Genomic DNA, 12665 nt, shown 5'->3' with positions numbered 1-12665 from the left:
CTGGGAGCCAAACTCGATACAGTGGTGCAATTGGCCTCTTGTTCGGAGGAAAGGACGAAGGCCATCTTGGGCAAGGTGCAGCGCCTGCTGGCCACAGACGTGGCCAGGGTGAGATCCATCAAAGAACTGCTCTGAATGATGTCCTCATGCATCAACCTGGTGCACCTGTGCAGGCTACGGATGCGTCCTCTACAAGAGTTCCTCGACGCCCGTTGGATACAAGCGACGGGCAGCTTCGAAGACAGGATCCCGCTCAACGAGGCTTTCCGCCAAGCGATCCGATGGTGGGGCACCCGCGCGCATCTCGCGGCGGGCAAGGACTTTCAGACCCCGGTACATCAGGAGACGGTGATGACGGATGCCTCCCTGGAGGGATGGGTAGCGCACATCGGAGATCTTCACGCGAGAGGCCTTTGGCTCCCCGAGGAGAGGTCACTCCACATCAACATCCTGGAGCTCCAAGCAGTGTTCTGGGTCCTCTGGTCGTTTCTCCCGTCCCTCAAGGGCAAGGTGGTGAGGATCTTCACCGACAACACCACCACGATCTTCTACATCCGGAAACAGGGAGGCACCAGATCCCCAGCCCTGTCCAGGGAGGCCCAGGATCTGTGGCACTGGACCGTCTCCCAGGGGATGTTTCTGGTGCCCTTCCATCTTACATGAATAAAGAACGTCATCGCCAACTCACTCAGCAGGGAGCTGCGCTCGTGCCAGCAGTGGGAGCTGCGTCAGGATCAGGTGGATCGACTTTTCCAACGATGGGGCAAACCCCAGATAGACCTGTTTGCGACGCCGATGAATTCCAAGTACCAGAGGTTCGCCAGCAGGTTTCCCCAGCCGAGGAGCATGGGCGATACTTTCTTGTTCCCCTGGGACGGCCTGTTACTGCATGCATTCCCTCTGTTGCCGTTGATGCTCTGACTCATCAACCAACACAAGAGGTCCCGGTGCAGGATGATCCTCGTCGCACCCTGCGTTCCCGGACCTTCTGGACTTGTCAGCGCCCCCCCCCCCCCCAGTCAGACTGTCGACGGAGGCAGATCTTCTCTCTAGAAAAGGAGGCGCCATCCTCCATCACGACCCGGAGTCGCTGAACCTGCAGGCCTGGCTCCTGCAGCATTAGAGTTTGGAGGGTACGATATCCCGGCGGTCTGCAAGGAGGTGCTTGCAAAGGCCATGGCGTCCTCAACTCTAAAGTGCTACGGACACAAGTGGAAGAGGTTCTCTGTCTGGTGCCGTGCACAGAAGATTAACCCTCTGCAAATCACAGCCCCTCAAGTGCTGCCGTGCCTGCTGTCACTGGCCAAGGCGGGGCTAGCTCACGCTTCCATCAAGATCCGTCTTGCAGCGATTTCACGTTCCACCAGAACTACGGGACGGTCATCCCTGTGGTCTTATTGGCTGGTGAAGGAATTTATGAAGGGACTGTTCCGATCGTTCCTGCCGGTGAAGGCCCCAGCCCCGGCGTGGGAGCTCAACGTGGTGCTGACCAGGCTCATGGGTCTGCCATTCGAGCATCTGCATTCGGCACCATTGAAATTTCTGTTGTGGAAAACAGCGTTCCTTGTGGCCATCACCTCCGCACGACGTGTGGGAGAGATTCAGGCCCTATCCTGCAAGCCTCCATGCTTGACTTTCCACGAGACGAGGGTGGTGCTGAGGACGCACCCCTCCTTCATGCCCAAGGTGCCGTCGGACTTCCACCTCAACGAGCCCTTGGTGTTGCCAGTTTTCTTCCCGTCGCCTTCGTCGCCGGCCGAGAGGACTTTGCACTCGCTGGATGTAGCTAGAGCGCTAAAGTTCTACGTGGACCGCACAAAGAGTTTTCGGAAGACATCACAGCTTTTTGTGAACTTTGGACCTGTGAATCAAGGTAAGGCCCTCTCGAAGACTCCCATTTCCAGATGGTTCTCCGGCTGCATCATGCACTGTCATCGGTTGGTAAACCGACAGTTTACCGGCCATCCGAGAGCCCATTTGACCAGAGCGATCGCTGCTACTATGGCGTTCTTGTCTGGTGTGCCCCTGCTGGACATCTGCAGGGCTGCTACGTGGAGGCCGACGCACACCTTCACGAAATTCTACTGCGTCGACCGGGATTCCAGGGAGGAGTCCAGGGTCGGCCAAGCAGTGCTGCGCAACCTGTTCGCCTGAAGGTGGGCCTGGTGAGGAGGTAAGAGTTGCTTAATGTTGAGTTTATGTAATGCTTAATGTTGAGCCTCGCCACCTCCCGAGGTTGTACATGTGTATACTGCTATGTATTCTTATATTCATGAGCATGTGAATCCATGCCAGACCCCATGCTGGAGAAGGAACAAGTTACTTACCTGTAACTGTTGTTCTCCAGCATGGGTCTGGCATGGATTCACATGCGAACATTCCCTCCTACCCCTCTGCGGCTCTTCACTTGGTCATACTGCCACTTTACGTGCTACCAAATCTGAGGATGGCTGCTAGGTGCGGGGCTTAGGGAGAGGGCAGTCATTGGCTGGGGGCAGTATGACCCAGAGGCCAGTGATTGGTTACTACTAAGAAAGACAGATCAGAAACGAAACAGATACTGATTTTTTCTTTAACGAGGATTCCCAGCCTGACGGGGAATATTCATGAGCATGTGAATCCATGCCAGACCCATGCAGGAGAACAGTTACAGGTAAGTAACTTGTTCCTTACCCTACGGCTCCTAGTCAATGTACCTCAAAAGAACTTTTCCATTAACTTTATTTCACTGCCAGATCTCCTGGGCAGCAAGCTCATGCAAAGGAAGTGGGTGGGGCCAAGTCTTGCTTTTAAGCATTTCCTTCCGCATGTCCAGGGTGGGAGAGCCAGCCAGCAGATATGTTGCGGACACCAAAGCAACCCTCATCGGGGGAGGGGTATATAGACCTGGGGCAGGAAATGGGAAACATGGGGTATCGAGTGAGGTCAAAGGAAGAGGTGGACAGCGAACAAGAGACCACCAGGTGGAAGGAAGGAGCGGAGGAATGTGGAGAAGAGTCCTGGAGCAGGTGAGTCATTAGCTTAGGAGTTATAGTGGTTCTGGTAAGTGTGTGTTTGTAAGACATGTTTGTAGAAACGAGTGAATGTGAAGACGGATAGGGTGTGTAAGTAGGGTGACTGAGTAGTAGTGTGTAGAGTGGGAGGAGGTGTAGGGTGATGGGGCAGAGGAGTAATATTGGGAGGAGTCATATTTTTGGGAGGAGTGGTAGTTGTTGGCGAGGGTGGAGGAGTGGGAGGCGAAGAGGGAGTAGTAGTAGGCAGAAGAGTAGTACTAATGTTGGAGAAATGGGAGTAAAATGGAGGAGTAGTAGAGTAGGAGAAGTAAGAAAACAGTTAACAGCAAAGGGTGGAAGCAGCAGAGAGTAGGAGTGAAACATCTGAGGGACAGGAAGTTGTTGTCAGGAGACGAGCATGCAGAATAGAAGGAAGAGGTGCAGATTGATTGGAGTTTAACCAGGTATATATTATAGAAGTTGCAAGGCACATCATACCTTTCTCCATTAGAACACTAACCTGTGGTGAGAGTAGTCTAAGTTAGGAAGTCCATGTTGGAGATAGTGAGCCTTCTTTACGGAGAACATCTTCAGTTTAAGGAAGCAAATAGACCGTAGGGGTCTAACAATCTGTAACACTAACCAGGGGCTATGGACACCTAGGTGAGGGAGGAGGTTCGAGAGCGGGACTGCCATAGGCCCCACAAAGAATTTAATACAAAACCCTTGAGGCTTGGAGTGATTTCTGTGTCATCTGTGACATACCCCTGACTTCCTTTTCCGTTCGTCCCCTTACATTGGTTATCCTGCTCATCTGAACTATTGTTCCAATCTGGTCTTACTTGCCCCACAGGGGTTTAGCCACGAGACCTGGAAGTGTTACAAACCCTCTTTAGCCATGTCTTTTCGGCGCACAGCAGTAGAATCCATCCTTCTGATGCTGGGCTTGGTTTGACTGCAATCACTAAGCTATTGTGAGTCCTTGTTTGTTGTTGGGTCGGGCCGTTTGACTTGTGGTGTTGCTCCTGAGTCACTCCCAAAGCCAGCAGATCCCCTCTGCGGTGACTGGTAGCTGCTGAATATCCTTCTGGGAACGGTAGTCCTGCAACAAAAAAGCTACATTTCTGGGCAGAATAGGGTTAGGCAGGCTGTGTGTTAGCAGTGGATCTACTCACACCGAGCATGGCACATATAGGGCAAGCAGATACTGCTACCCTTCCCAACTCCTGACGTAGATGTGTGGGCACTGCTTAATTTAAATTCTATACAACAAATGTAATTGTTTGTAGATACTGTTATTGATCGAGCTTGTGGTGCATACACTCTCAAGAATGCCTCCGCAGGGGGCATTGAAAATAATGGCAATAATATGGACCTAGGCTAAATAGCTGACGGTGAGTTGCACTCCTGTTGTCTAGCTAACCAGCTAGAAAAAACATTTTCTTGTGCTGTTCCTTCAATCTTAGCCAGTTTTTGATAACCTGAAAAGATTATACCCAGACTTTTGTTCAGAGAAGACCAAACTGTATTAAGTTAAAACGACCACTGTGAGCGGCCTATGCCAAAATGCCAATCTGCCAATGCATTTCGGACTATTCGCCCACCATCTGGGCAAGTAGCTATACATAGAATATTGGAAGTCGTAGACTGGCCCAAAGGACCCAAAACAAACAATAGTACATTAGAGTTACCACAAAATGGATGATGGTCACAATCCATATACATTATTAAAGCAATTGGATTATAGCATCACAATGTTGTTGGGTGAAAAAAGAGAGGGACACGAGTAGAGTTGGAGAGGAAAGTAGATTTGTAAAAAGAGCACCAGCATGTTGTGATGCTTAACTGCTTCGCGTTCACTCCCCAAATAAATGTACACCCACTTTCTATACATACACTGTTATTCAATAAGTCAGCACTCCACCTTGATTGGAGGGGGGGGCAAATGTGTCCAAAACATATCAAATACCATAAAAGGCTAAGCTGGCAAAACCGCGTCTTGAAGTGACCCGTGAACATGTCTACACAGTTGGTCACGTCTGGTTCAAACCGATTGAGCACCGCTGCAAAAGGTTTATAATGATGTTGGGGCACATTCTATTCTGCCGAACCAGTAGAGCCTCTAGACACATAATGCGAATACCTGTTTAGTCTAGAAAAGTGTGTTCTCATCGAAAGTACGCCGAAGTCTCCATCCACTTGATAGTGGCAACACTGGGGGAAAAAGCAAATATGGGGAACACTGGGGCAGGACTGCCTCTGGCCAAAACCCTGGTAGGCCTTCTTTCCAGGTCGGGAAAGGGTCCCTCCCACCACACTCCCCGATTGGGTCTTTATCCTGACCCTGTAACACTTGTTAGTGAAAATGCCAAAGCTGGTTTTTGTGCTTCTAACCTCACATGGCTGGTTTTCCGGTTTCTTCTTGAAACTGCCTTAGTGTTACCCTACTGGTGCTTTGGATTATAGGATAGTGTAATTGAGAGTGGACATTGGTGTCCTCGGGAGTGCCTCATTTCATTTTCAAAAGAATATGGTGTACATTGTCAATACCTACAATATTTTCTTATGAATGCCCCTTAGGATTTCAGGTTCTGCTGCCAAAAGGACGTTTCTACAAGCAGCAACTGCTGAGGGCGTTTTCTACAGCAACTCTTACTTTCTGCATTGTGGAACAAATAACTGCAAAGTTATTGGTTTCTTGGTGCCACTATCGGTTCTCATGTAGAGTTAATGTGGGTTTCCTGGCGTCTCGGATCAAAGGTCTGAGTTCTAGCGACAGGTGGGCTGACACCTAGGAGGAGAAATATGTGCAGGGCTAAACATTCTGATCCTCGTTACCGTGGCCAGAAATCTGTCATTTTGATTCGGGCTGCAGCAATAAAATAAGCAGTTAACCTGTTATTTCTCTGGTGCCCAGCATGTTGTTTTTTTTGTTATTCTTTTTTTTTTTTTTTTTAAATAACCCTTCTGGGTTTGTAGTTTCTATACCCATTTCATGCGCCTGCTTTTAAAACGGGTAAACTTCTGAAGCCGTCTCTTTCCTGATCTGCTTCTTGGATGACCCTTTTCATGAGGAAACCCTGCCATGCCTCTAATGTTCCCGAGGTATGCGGAGCACTGCAGGGGCAGGAGCCATTATTGAAGCGGAGTAGAGAGGTGAAAAAGGAGGCCCATTGGGTACAAAAACTCTGAGCCATGCTTCAAAAAGGCAGCTCAACCCAGCACCAAGTGATTATGAATGTAGTAGTAAGCAATATAACAAAGTTGTTATGCTGTCCCCCTGTCACTGGTTTAGAAAATGATATACTGACTCACCATCTCCTCTTGTTATGGCCCTCTACAATACTTAGCAAGCATTTGTACAATCTGTATATCCTTGTTTAATTTTCTACCATTATCCAAAGTAATGGACACATTTTTTAAAATTTGAAGTACCATATATTTGCTGCTCTTATGTTTTTTCCTTAGCATCACATTGTTTTCATGTTATATCTTTAATATGCCTTTTAAACTCTTAACTGCCTCTTTCCAAACTGGACTAAAGATTTGAATCCCTATCCTAGACCTTTGCCTTCTGACAGTGCATGTCTTTCTAACAACTCCTCATTTGTTACCACTCTGCTTTCTTGCAGAGCATTTGTCTCTAGCATCCAAAGGTTGTGCCTGCTCAAACACACTTTAAATGCATCCCATCAAAGAGTGTGGACTTAAAATTCCTTATTTTCATTGTAATCTATTATGAATTGCTCTATATACTGTTCTAATTGTTGCCCGTGGCTTCGCTCGTGTTGATTTTGGGATTTGGTGCAATTATTTTCAAGAGACACATGAGTCTTTTGTTCAAACTGTACGAAATATAATGTACAGGTTGATGTCTTAACGTAATAAGCAATGTTTATTGCAAACGTTTGTCAGGGCATAATTGGCTACAAAACAGAGTTGTCCCATTGATGGCCGTCCAGAAATGTTTTCATGTTGTATTACAAACAGACAAAGTGACAGATGGAAAAAAAAATAAAATTACTTATTTGGCATCTGCAACAAAAAAAACCATTTGAGTACTTCTCTGTAAACTACATTAGTGGTTCTCACTTCAGGTGCTAGGATTACCAGAGAGTTAGGTGAGCACACTCTGGAACAAGCCACATAAAACTGCCCATGCGTAAGCATTCTTCTTAGATAAATCCCAGCTACCTTTTAAAGTTTGCCCTTGAGATTTGTTGATGGTCATTGGAAAACAAGTCTTTAAGGGGAACAGAAGTCTTGTGAATTCAAATGGATATTCTGAAAGTATAACAGGTATTTGTGGTATGAACATGGATACGCCATGGCCAGAACCGGTTAACACCGTAGCCTCCATCACGTTTCTGTGGAGATCTTCCACTCACAATCTGGTGCCATTACAGAGCTTAGGTGGGTTGAGGTTCCACAATGCTAAATATCTACTTTTGTAACATCTCCTGTTTGTGAGGTAAGGATATCCTTAAAAAAAAAAAATTCACCCCCCTTTTCCGCTTCCCTTAACTGGATTTTCATAAAATGGTAATACACCCGTTTCTCTATTTTTAAAGAAAAATCTAAATCCCAATTTTCACATCTGTAACATATTTGGTTTTTGAGATGTGTATTATCATATAGAAATCCCCCCCCCCCTTTTCGCTCCTATATATATTACATGGCCACAGTAGTGGCCATGTAGTTATGGTTAAGTTGGTGTTTCCATAGGAAGAGCACTTTTTGGGGGGCTTATAACTTCGCTCCCCCTGGACGAATCCTCACCAAACTTTGCAAAATAAGTATATGGCCCACTCTGAATTGTTTTGCAAAGTCTGGTGAGGATTCGTCCAGGGGGGGGCAAAGTTATAAGGGGGGGTCCCAAAACTTTTTTTTTTCCCCCATAGACTGAATGGGAAAACATTTTTGCTCGCGCCTACAGCCCAAAACCGCTTGCCGGATTTTTACCAAATTTGGACCAGGAGCAACGGCTTGGTCCGGAAGCCTGCTTTTGCAACTTTGGTGAAAATCCGTCCTGTAGTTTTTTTTTTTAAATGACCAAAAAGTAGGTAAAAAAAAAATTGTGATATGTGTTCGGTCCGCGGACACACTTCACTGTTTGCTCCAAGGACAGTGTCCTGATTGGCCGAGCGGCTTACGTCATGTCCGCGGACATGCAGCATGTTCGCTGATTAGACGGTGTGAAGCGTGAAGCGCGTCAGATTTTCGGTGGCGCCCGCCATCTTGGATTCACGGACGTCTGCGGACAGCGCGGTGAAAGTTTGTTCAAAATGTGTATTTAGTAGAGTTGTTGGTGTGTAGGAGTGTTTGGGGAGGATGGGAGGGTATGAGATAGGTTAAATGTTGTGCTTTTTTACGTGGTAGACGTTCTTTTTGTGTTCGATTTGTCTGCGGACATCACAGGTGTTCTGAAATGTTCTAAAAAAACTGAATGAGGGGTGTTCTGAGGACTCAATATGTGTCAGTTTTGTTCGCAAGCAAGCTGAAACTGTTGTAAGAACACTTGCGGTGTCCTGAAATGTTCGCAAATAAACAAAATGGGGGTGTTCTGAGGACACTGTCCGTATTGTTCGTTGTAAAGTTGAAAGTGTTCTAAGAACTATCGCGTTGTCCTGACATGTTCGTAGGGGGTGTCCTGAAGACGCTGTCCGTATTGTTCTTTGTCAAGTTGAAAATGTTCTGAGAACTCTCGCGGTGTCCTGAAATGTTCGTAGGGAGTGTCCTGAAGACGCTGTTCGTATTGTTCGCTGGCAAGTTGAATGTGTTCTAAGAACACTCGCGGTGTCCTGAAATATTCGCAAATAAACCAAATGGGGGTGTTCTGAGGACGCTGACCATACTGTTCGCTGGCAAGTTGAAAGTGTTCTAAGAACACTGGTAATGTCCACGGACATTAAAAGTTTCCATAGGCCATAGTTGAAATGTTTGACCCTATGGGTGTGATATGCTGCGGTGGTTGTGGCCAGGGCATAGAGTGTTGGGTGCATGCACCCAACACTCTATGCCCTGGCCACAACCACCGCAGCATATCACACTTATAGTTGCTTATACCTTTGGGTCAAAAACAAATTTATAAGGAACAAAGTTATAAGATAATATGGGTGTGATATGCTGCGATGGTTGTGGCCATGATATATTGTGTATAATATACTTGCTGTTTGGTTTACTAACTGGAGTACATGTATTTCTTGTTAATTTCTGTGATAAAAGAAAATAGCATGTTAGTATTAGTCTTTTGTAATGACTTATTACATTGTATAATCAACATTTTTTTTTTTTTGGCACCCACATATTTAGTAGATTACAAACCAGAGTACTGTGCAATTTGCTCAGTTTCTGTGTTCGTTGCTAAAATCATTGGGTCTGTGGGAGAAAAAAAATCCATGTTGGATTAAAAAAAAAAACTTTTTCTGGTATGCTACAGTTTTTGTTTTCAGTGTTCACTTGTTGCTTCTGGCTAAAGCTTTATACATTGGGTTGTTGCATTTTGTTGGAGCACTAACATATTATTTATTTGTTTGGATATTATGAAATTTTGGAGCAGTTATATACCATTAGGCATATTCTAACTGTCTATTTTTTGCTCTAATTTAGTGGTATTCATTTATCTGATTAGTTGTTGTACAATCTTTGGACAGTTAGATAGCTTTTGGAATATTCTAACAGTTTATATTTTTTTACTACAAGTTTACTTAAGGTTTAAGTACAGTTTAATTATCAAATTTTTGTTTTAAGAACATTAAATAAGCGTTTGTACGATTTGCTGGTAATCTCTGCTTTAGAGTAATGGTACTATCATTACATTCAAACCATCCACATTTCTTTTTTATATATGCAGTGTAGTGCCCAGACTTGGTTGTGGCTCCTGCGTGGTAGATTATACCTATTGTTGTGAAGGTTTTCTTACCAAGTGATATTTTTTTCTTACCAAGTGATATTTGACCATGTGTGAATCCAGTCAGCTTGCAGTTGTTTTTGGTACCATCTGCATTGTAACATAGAAGCATTAGTATTACTTATTTACTATGTGTTTGTATTACTAACGTGGAGCGATTATCTGAATTGCAGGTAGAACATAATCTACTATGGTTTGCATTTTGTACAAGTTGCTGAAATGGAATGGATTCACAATTAGGTATTGATATATATATATATATATATATATATATATATATATATATATATATATATATATATATATATATATATATATATATATATATATATATATATATATATATAGCGTTCATTGTGGATTTCTTCTTGTGTCACATTGTTGCAGAGTGCATGTATGTTTCCACATGTATGAAATCTGGAAGATTTCATTTATAGGTATGTTTTTGTTTTCCAGTACTTGTAGTAAGTACATTAGAAATTCTTGTGGATCTTCCTGTGAGTTTATAGTGAATTTCACCATTCCAGCACAGTAGTCCAATTGTTGTCTTATTCCATAAACGCTATACGTGTTGTCAGGATTGTTTGCTGCATTTCTGTGAAGTACTAACATTTGCATACACAATGGGTCTGTACTGTGTAAGTAAATGTTGTCAACAATTGGTGGTAATTGAAATAGAATATTCATTGCTACATTTGCGTAGCAACTTACACCAACTATATTTGAGAGTTTAAATGGACCAGGTAGTTCTGTATCTGACTGCTTTTTTTTGGAGTTTGTCTTCCTTCTTTGAAGAAGTACCTGATGTACTTTCCCTAATTGATTCTTTTTTGCTTGTGGTACTTGATGAAGTATTACTTTCTTTTACTCTCTTTGGAGGATTTGCAGTGACATCCTGTTGCATTTCTGTTTGATTTATTTTTCTTTTATAACATTTTACTTTTTGTGGAACAGAATGTGTTTAGATGGGGGGTGTATAGTGAGCAAGGTCTATTGTATTCTAAAATGCAAGGAATATCAGCGTTTATTTTACTTGCATCAAAGTTGATTAGAAATAGACCGTCAAGTGTACGTAAGCGTGATAGTGCTAAGTAGCTCATGCCTTCTTTAAAGACTGTTAACAATATCTATCATTGCTTTGTCTAGGGTAAGACCTTGTGATTTATGAATCGTGACTGCGTATGCAAGAGTTAGAGAAAATTGTTCTCTGCGTACATACATGTCTTTGAAGAGAAGGAATCGAGCTGTTGAGGTTCCTATCCTTTTTACTTCTGAAAGTTTGTCAAAGAGTATATTGACAAACTGAATTTTGTTGTTATGTGGGTATGTTTGAAAGCCAACAACTGTTTCCAGTGCTCCATTATCTAGTCCTTGGTCCACGTCAAGGTTACGTTTATGCATTACTCTGCAATTTAAGGATAAGTTTTATATCTTTTCTAAACCTGCTGTGTTTGAGATTGATTTTTATAAACTATTTAGTCTTGTTGTGGCTTGGTCACACATGGGTAGTGTCATATCATGTACATCTATTTTGTCTGTGGCGCTAATTTCCATTATTGGTTGCATCTCTTTACTTAACATTATTTCATTGAATTTGAAACAACTTGCAAGAGTTGGCATTAAGACCATACAATTGACATTTGTGTGGGCTAATTGTTCCATAACATCTGTAGCACATGCATTATCACCATAAAGTGCATTCATTTGCCTGGTTTTCAATATTGCTTCTGCTTCTTTAGAAAGTATACCAACTCTGATACTTTTTAAGATGTTGGCATAAGTGAGATCTGCAGATTGCAGCATGTTTTCTGTTAATTCTCTGTATTGGAAATGTTGCCAAAGGTTGACATTTCCAATGCTGCCAACAGTTTTACGGCAGAGTTTGTGTCCTAATGTTTTAAAAATAGGCTCCCCTTTTACTGGTGTCAATTGAAGAAGATCTCCGAAAACAATAATGTGTTTTCCTGCAAAGAGCTCTTCATGGTTTGTTTTGAGTACTTCTTGTAATCTGAGGTGAATCAAAGCCAACATCAGGTTGGAGACCATGCTCACTTCGTCTATTAGTAGCATTTTCATTTGTTTCAATTCTCTGCGTAGTTCCATTGCAGCTTCTGCAGAAAGTTTGTAATAGTCTAATTTGTTCTGGTGTTCTACTGGCAATAGTAGTAATCGGTGTAAAGTGACACAACCTATGTTGTAGGCAGCTAAACCTGTGGGGGCAGTGACAACAGCTGACAGTTTGTTGTTTGTCAATTGTTGAGGGAATTTACTGATGATTTTGATTAGGAATGTTTTGCCAGGACCAGCTTCACCACTGACGTACAGTAGTATAGGTTTATAATTATAGCAGGAACATTCTTTATTTTCATGTTGTACACCATTTGCAATTTGTTTGGTTACTTCTTGAAAAATGCTACGTTGTTCATTGTTTACTTTTGATTGTAGTATAGTTAAGTCTTCTTTATCTTCATACTGACACATTGTGTTTTCTACTTCTACCATAGCTCCGCCTCATTTATTATTAGTGGTTCTCCCAGTGGTTCTTGGCTTCATGTTACAGAAGGTTGACTACTGTCAGGAGTGTCCTTATCTAGTTGGGCCTGGAGTTCTTCTTTTTGCTGTTCATTGTGAAACATTGTTTTGTACTGTGTAAAGTTTACATCAGTTATAGTGTTTTCATTTGCTTTGAAAGCATCTTCATATGAGTCATAGTTATCTAGTATTTCTTCTTCTTTTCTCCATGGTTTAAAGAGTTGTAGCAG

This window comes from Ambystoma mexicanum, chromosome 8, assembly GCF_040938575.1.
Source record: "Ambystoma mexicanum isolate Mex_15411 chromosome 8, UKY_AmexF1_1, whole genome shotgun sequence".
NCBI classification, from domain to species: domain Eukaryota; kingdom Metazoa; phylum Chordata; class Amphibia; order Caudata; family Ambystomatidae; genus Ambystoma; species Ambystoma mexicanum.
The sequence above is the reverse complement of the archived record's forward strand: the minus strand, read 5'-3'. Positions refer to the sequence as shown.